Source organism: Anticarsia gemmatalis, chromosome 2 (assembly GCF_050436995.1).
Source record: "Anticarsia gemmatalis isolate Benzon Research Colony breed Stoneville strain chromosome 2, ilAntGemm2 primary, whole genome shotgun sequence".
NCBI classification, from domain to species: Eukaryota; Metazoa; Arthropoda; class Insecta; order Lepidoptera; family Erebidae; genus Anticarsia; species Anticarsia gemmatalis.
Genome location: NC_134746.1, coordinates 9,078,786 through 9,087,409, shown reverse-complemented (window position 1 = coordinate 9,087,409; position 8,624 = coordinate 9,078,786).

Below are 8,624 nucleotides of genomic sequence, written 5' to 3'. Positions count from 1 at the left end.
GTATACATTGTTTGTAACCGTCTATGAGAGCGGGTATTTCTAAAATACTATCGATCTAACTCGCTTGTTTACTGCCGGAAATGTAATAAGGGAAGTGAAGTTATTCGAGAGGAAGTGAGATTCCTGTTAAATTGGTAGGTTTCTTCACTTTTGTCTGTCGGCGCTTGTCACTGCAGTGTGTGCCTGACGTTGATCGCTCATTGATGATGATCGATTCAGCTCTACCAGATTGTAGTGCAGATAATTTAAAGGAAAACCCAATTAATAATTGTTTTTCTTCATATAATATCTACGGGAAAATCAAGTAAATACTCAATAAAGATTTTTTAAGTTGATTATTATGTTATTGTTCTTTACCGCAGAAAATAGCGAATCACGTCGTTACTTACTTTAAATCTTCTGCTTTGATTTATTAATAAAAAAAAAAATAACTTGTTAACGTAGAAAATATCCTTTACCTGTTCAAAGCTATTCGTAGTATCGCTACAAAATTCTCAAGACGATCTCAAAGCAAACATTCAGCCTATCCATCTCTCACCGTCTACAATTACCCAATCTGGCTGACTCGGCGCCCCAATTCTATTCTGCGCGAGGCATGAAAGGGTTTCGCTCACAATGCACGGACTTATTGCATAACTACACTTCACAATACGAGTAGCAACACTTGTACGATATACAGAACACGAAAATAATATCAACAATGTCAAAATACTGTGGAAAAAGCACGTAGTCACGCCCTCAGAAAGCTGGAGCACTTGTGAAAGAATAAGATGAGAGTGCGAACACTTTAAATATGGAGGTCACCATGAAAAGGCGTCCTCCGAAGGTCACGTAGAGAGGAAAGTGAGGAACTGATACACAATAGAAGAGGGTCGAGGGATAACAAGCCAGCCCTCACAATGAATAAGATAAGAGCGCGTGGAGGGCGGACTAGAAAAATTAATACGGCTCAACGCTCGTCAGGTACAACTGCATACAAAATAGTTGGAGAGTAGGTTAGAATTTACACGGAGTCAATGAAAAAGGTTCTAGCGCTCTCTCACGGGCTAAATGATGTTTTATTTGCTCATCGTTCTCATTAACAGCTCTCTGGTATTTTTTGCTTCGGTTTCAGCAGAAGCCCTACTATTTACTGTAGCTCGATTCTCTACTGTTGTCGACTACCGACAACCGGCGTGTCATCGAGAAATTTTAGCTACTGATGTATTTACGTAACTTTAATCGTATAAATTTTATTAACATATATTAGAATATATTTCGTCTAAATCGGTAGGTAACAAGCTGGCTCTTTGATGTCAATAAAGAAAGAATAACAAAGATATTTTTATAGTTCAGTCGAGTTCGAAGACCGAAGTGGGACTTGAGCAGACAATGCTTATTGGTTGTCCAGTTACGTATAGCTGGTTATTGTTTGTGATTTTCTCTAGTACCACGAGAAGCAACGTAATGGTACAATTTCCTTGGAACTTCCTTTTCTATCCACCAATTTATTGTTATCAAAATTTTCTATAAATAGAGCACAAGAGTTTTACTTAACCGTTTTAATTTCATCCAAAATAAATTTTCTTTATAAACAATTTTTACATTGTAAAGAAATTAACACTTCCTAAACGGAATTCTTATAAATACTGTTGAGATAAAAAAATTCTTCACCGTTAACAATTGTGAAAGTATTCTTTGAAGTCCTTTTGCTAGAGTATTTTTATTAAAAAATATTTTCGCGTAATAACATTATTTCCAGAATTAAACTCTCTCTTTGAAGAGCACAATTTAATATCAAAGAAGTGTAATAAAAAGTAAACTTATTTTGAGTTTTGCTGCACTTGCAGTGGAGAGCAGTGGTTGATTGCTACATAGCCTACATTGCCTAGCTTGGTCCGAGTTCGAACCCTGTTGCACAACACTAATTTATTTACAACGAACTAATATGATACTAGATTTTTTTAAGTTTGGGAATCAAGATGTCAAAAAATGTTTTGAATATCAATCTACATATTTTACTATTAAACCCTTAAACATGCATACGACCGCCTAGTGCGTTGCAATAGCCACGATTAGCATATTTAATTGCATTTGAAGTAGTACTCACTATTGCACGTGGCTACTCCTCAATATGTGTAGAGGTCAGCCGGTGGGCCTGTAGAATACGAAAACAGAATTACTTAGTTGTGTAGTATTGCTTAAATAAGGACCACCTAATCGGCAAAGTGTAAAGAATACAAATGATCATATTTAACGAAATAAAAGACACACAGATCATACCGGTGATGTCTTGGAAAAAAAACAGGTGCTTAATACTTGTAACAGGCGGTCCTGTATGACAGGGAATGTATGTAGGAATGTGTAAATCCTGATCACTCGGGAACTCCGGGATTAAAAGCCTATGTATGTGTTATTCTAGGTCTTCAGCTTCCTAAATACCAACATCGTGATCGGGTCAGTATTATTTCCGTGAAAAAGTAACAAACATCCATACATACATCCATATATTCTCAGAAACTTTAAAGATAGTAGAAGTAGGATGTATGGATGTGAATGAAGCAAAGGAAGTTTGTACGGATCGTACCAAGTGGTGTTCTTTGGTCTCGGTCTACTTCTATGGGAAAAGGGCGTGATTTTATATAATACGTATAGACATATTTATGGCGTCACTCCTATTTTCCTTTGAAAATAAGACGTACTGTAATCTGCAAGATTAGTCTGTGTAAAAAGATTGTTATACACGAGTCTGGGATTTGGATTTTATCCTTCTAACCCTCAGGAGGTTACGTGTAATTTAAATGAGAATCATATTTTTTTATCGGATTAATTTCTACTCGTATAATTTTCTAGTCTTCTTTTACACAGGAATTGTGTTGATGTGCCCAAGTCACTTTTACTCTCTAATAAGATTTTTTTACAGTACGTATAAAAAGAACATCAATTTCTCACCATGATATTTTGTACTACACACGCCAAATAACTTTATGTATCCGATTACAGTCATGCACATTTGGCACGTGCTATGTGTGTCAGTGTTTTGGCAGACTCTGCTAAAACCTAGTGCCATTACCAATTTCCGATATTATTGTGATACCATATCTTCATATCATGTCACCTGCGTATTTTGAAGTAGGTACTGGACACTTACTACTATTTGATAGATCTCTTGAAACGCCCATCAATGTGCTATGAATAAAAATCTATAGTCCGCAATAGTTCCAGACTGAGAAGCACATAAAAATAAAGTGTATATTTGTGTTAACTATCTAAACTGCGTACGTGCGATTCAAAGAGCCGTTATTGATGATCTTGTTCGTTCCGTGTGCAAAAATGCGTAGATTTAATACAAACAAACAGGCAAAAGGCATATTACTAGTATGTATGTAGAATACGTCAGAGTATTTACTACAACTCGAAAACAGGTGGCATTGATACAAACATTTTATTTTACAAATTAATCAGTTATCGATTAGATCAGCCACGAGATAGCTTCTTCTAGCTACACTACCGATGCGAACACAAATCTAATGATAACTGCAGTATTAATAATCTTACAAGTCCTGTCTGTGATGCATTTGAAACAAAAAGGGTTTTTAATTACCTTAACCTCGCTTAGCAAATGTATGAAAGAATGTAGCAGCAACTGCGTTAATTTAAGACCTATAAAATCAGAGGCATGGCGAGCACACCCTACATTTCACGACTTCCTAAATTTTCTAAAATTACTGCTGCTGACGCCCACACATTAATTACGAGACAGATTTAGTACCATCTACATATAAGTACAATAAAGTACCCTTACAGAAACTTATTAGCATTAAAACACTTATCTCATTGCTCGGTTTAATTTTGTTCACGATATTAGAGGGTGTTTACCTTCGAAAGTAAATTAACTAATTTGCATATTTCGTTCGGCTTAAAAAACTGATCAACAAATACCGTACACCCTAAGGGCAGAGTCGAGATAGGGATTGGTAGAGATTTAAAATTTGTCCTTGTATAAATCTTACTTTATTAATTTACGAAGCCTTCAAATCCACAAGCTTTGAGGCCGCTCAGCGATTATATTTTGATTGAGAAAGAGCTAAGAAGTTAGCTCGTGTAAATACTCTAAGACAAAATATAAAGAACATCAGCAACGTTTTTTAACAAATACACCAAGATCTAAACATTATATTATTGGTAATTATCAAATTTTTATAGTAGCTAGAAATAAACTTCTACCGTGATTATATTAAACTAAATTTGATCAAAAACCTAAAAGACACTTTATCACATATACCTTTATCCTCAATGTCCAGTCTGAAATATTGAGGAGCCTCAAGTTAAAAAACTATTCGTCAAACAATCATGTCCCCGATTGGCTATCCGTAGGGTCCAATCACTTGTGTCGTGAAGGAAGCGAACAAATCTAATAAATCGTCTTGTCCAAGTCACGCGTTACAGAGCCCCGGGACATTTTCACGGGCATTTCTAACCCTCAGTTCGGTCTCACCAACGATAACTATAATTCTTGTTCGCTATAAGGAAACTATTGCGAGTGGAATTCGAAACGGTCCCTACTAATATGGGCCTTTTTGACATCACAACGAGCTTCTTACTTTATACCCTTTGTAGAAACGAGGTCGTTGAACTCACCTTAACGAGCCTGCAATTTTCGGTCCAGAATGACCTGGAGCGATATTTCTACAAGCACTTTTAACGAGTAAATACACTGTCATGAACGATAATGACGCAAACCACGAACTTTTTGATATTCATCCGAAATTGCTCACAAAAACGAGTGGCTCGTATAATAGGTATTTGTTGTTAATTTTCAGTATTCAGTTTTATAAAAGAATAAACAATGCCTCTGGCAGTCTGGAATATACAATTTCCAGGAAGAATTTTAAGAACGAAAATGGGGAACCATTTTCAGAATAAAATTACTATTACAACGCTAGAGTTAAAAAGTCGTTGCATCTAGTTGGTGTCGTGTTGAATAGGAAGCCGTCATACAGCTGGAAAGTCGTTGGCGCGGAAGGGTTTCTTCACAGGTCATCGGCCTGCCTTTAACTTTATTATGAGAGGCTAAGTTCTTCCATAATTTCATTTGCATGAACAAAAAACATCAGCGATTTCTTTTGAGACAAACCTTTCGCTTGATTTGACATAAACTTTGCATTTAGACATAATTATATACGTACATAAAATCACGCTTTTTTCCCATAGAGGTAGGCAGAGGCCAAAGAACGTCACTTCACATTTTTACATCACATCTTGTCATACAAGACCACCGGTTATGAGTACTATGTATGCACCTGACCCTTACAGTCACTGTTCAGTCAGTTGGTATTTTCAGTTTGCTTTGCAGACGCTGAAGAATATATGAGCTTTAACATTTCTAGTTGATAATTTCTTGACAGTACAGTGAATACAAAAATGACTAGCCTTTGTTTCATTTATGTGTGTTTTGTTTGATCTTTGTACTACAAACAAAAAGTTCAATTTAAATCCACGTGACAGGTTTAAAATGTGTTCAAACAAATGAATATAAAAGGTAGAGTTACAGTCACATAACTCATACTGGATTTGCGATAGAACTGTAAAAAAACATTCGCGTACACATTTCAAAATATTAACTGGAAAATTAAAAGGGAACGTGGTCTAGATAATATGTTATTGCAATTTTACGAAACGATGATTAATTGTTTATTACTTGTCTATCTATCTATATATATTAATTGTCTATCGTCAGAGAATATATTTTAAACATCAGATTCAAGGACTTGCTAGAAAAACCTATTACTTTAGTACTAAGTTTCGGTACCAAATTCTATCCTCAAATTCAATTACCGGAACACAATATTGCTCAATTTATTGGAAACCAATCACAGTACCTTTACGGTGTGATGTCTGTTAAACTTCTTTAGAACTTAAAATACCGCTTTATAAATTGCTAAAAAGTATTTCGTAGAATTTTCGCGATATTGCTAGAGCTATTTTTATTATTTAAGCTTTTTTTTGTTTGGAATCAAATGACCGTGTGTGAGTTGTCCAATGATATTTAATTATTTATTTTCCTCTAATACATTTTTTACGCGACACGGTAGATAAAATATTATACCTCTACAGTTATAACGTTTATCTTCAAACTTTACCGCATCTGTTCAGTGACATGAATTTATAGTTTGAACCATAAAAGTATCGTCATAGGAAACTAAAACGCAATCGTTAACAGATTGGAATGAATGAATCAGCGAGGATCGTGTGCAAATAGTGATAACATTCATCATTCAATAATATGATGAATATTCTCTTAGGAGATATATCTATTTAACATTTATTTATCTAACATAAATTTTCTAGCCTTTTATGTGTATCTGTGCTGGCTTCCTCTCTTCCGCTTAAAATTTCACTGCCTTGTTGATACAAGGCAGTGAAATTTTAAGCGGAATATCACGCTAAAGTAAATAAAAATATAATAAATAATTTTAACCTATTACACTATACAAGTGTGCTTGGCACTGCTTGGGGACTTTGCATTCCTTTAGGAACTAAATTAAAGAACTCTTGGGCATGTAAAGTTTTATCTCCGTTAGAACAAGTGATCATTATTTCTAAGACACACATAACTTCAAAAAGTCATTGGTGTTAGATGTACCGGGTTACGAACCATCGACCACTTGCGTGGGAGGTGCAAGTTTAATCCACTCGGTCATCTATCACTGCTCTGTTAAATAACAATTACAAGAGTTAAAAACTTTCTTTTTTAAATAAATCTTCTTATCAAGGTGCGATTAGCGATCGTCTAAGTTGTTTAAACAGCCGTAAAAACATTAGCAAAACAACAGTATAACTTCTACTAAGTTAATTTAATATTAATGGCTAATATACGTATGCTTTTTGTTTTGTTTATTTATCCTTAATAGAACAATCCCCCAGTTGAAGAAAAGCTAAAACCCATTTGAAACGCATTTATTATGTAGAAGGCTCACTGGAAGCCAATTGTTTGACGAAATCAAAGAGTACTTTTTTAAATATTAGAAAGGCCACGATTGAGAATATCAAGAAATACAACTGATAATATTTAGAATCCATTCTGGTTATTGTATCTGAATGTATTAGCCTAGATGAAAATATTCGATTCGAAAATTTTGGTAATATTTCTACCATTTGTATGTAGCTACATGAAACTAAACGCAACCGAGCGTCTTATTCACAAATATTGAGACTATTGTTACAGAAATGGTACAGAAATGTTACAGAAATGCGGATGCGACTGTCACTCCCGCATGGGCCGTTCAGCCACAATGAAGAAGTGCCTCTGCTCCAAATATTTCTTCATCGGACGCTACCTGAATCATCTGCGAGAGATGGGAACATGTAAATAATGATTATGATATGCGTTTTGTAGTGTGCACCGGATTGCTTGGAACTAGGGCAAACCTGATGTGAAAAACTACTAGGGCTATATAGATGGACTATGGCATCTATAACAATGTTAAAAACATGTAAAATTGACAGGCAGATATTTTTTTACTATGGTAAACAAAATTTGTGAACAGTTATTCAACAAACTACCAAAATATAGGTATCAACGACAATATTTCAACGGTGAAACAGATTTGGAGTAGTAACGATTGTATAACTAAACAAAGTGCAGCGACGCGTCACAACTAACATAGCTCACCACTCTTCCACACTATGCACTTTGTTGACTGTACAACTCAATAGCTGTGTCGTTTTGGCAGCTAACAGACAATTTATCTAGTTAACAGCTTGGTCTATGGATGTATAGGTCAGGACTATGAAAACAACGTACAAATACGGTGTGAGATGAATGAGCAGCGGAAAGAGTTTTGTTGTTCGAGTAGCACAGGTTAGAAATGTTTGGTATTGTTCCTGGTGAATAAGAAAAATAATTATAATATTTGGCCCGAAAATCTTCAAACTATTCTCAAAAATAGACAGTGCTAAATGAAAATACAACTAACGTTAACAATATCGAGCATTCAAACTAAATAACATAGTTTAATTGAAAGAAATACTCGTAAACGAATATCCTTCTAAATGTAGGATTTTCAAGAGTTCACCCAACTCCGAGCGTCGGAAGTCGGGATAAACAATAATAGAGAACACTACCGAAGTTAAAGTAGAAAATGGAATACAGAAGATTTTGTAAACTTTTACGAACGTCTTCTTTCAAACTAAAGAGTATATTTAAAACTTCAAGCCCATTTATAAACGTCGGTAGGAGTAGTTTCACTAAGTGCAAATGACGGAAGTCATTATTTCCGACTCGTTTTAGTTTTAAGTTTTAGTCTCCGTCACTCTGACAGTTAGGGATTGTTCTGTGAAATGAAGTCTAGCTTCACGCTTCCGGGAAAAGCCTAGAAAGCGCTAAATGACCATTTAGTCCGTCAGCTTGTTTTAAGCTATGTTCAAATGCGTTTACCAGTGAGCACGAAATAGTTTAGGTAGATATAATATTGTATTTTGCAGTTTAAAATTCATTCATGCGAGCGACCTTTTTGCTTAATGAGTTTATAAGCGTGACACGTAACTTGTCAAGACACTTTTTAGCTAAAAAATATTTATTTTGATAAAATAATTTGCGGCTTGAGTGATAAATATTGCAAAAATCTTGATAAAAAAACTGC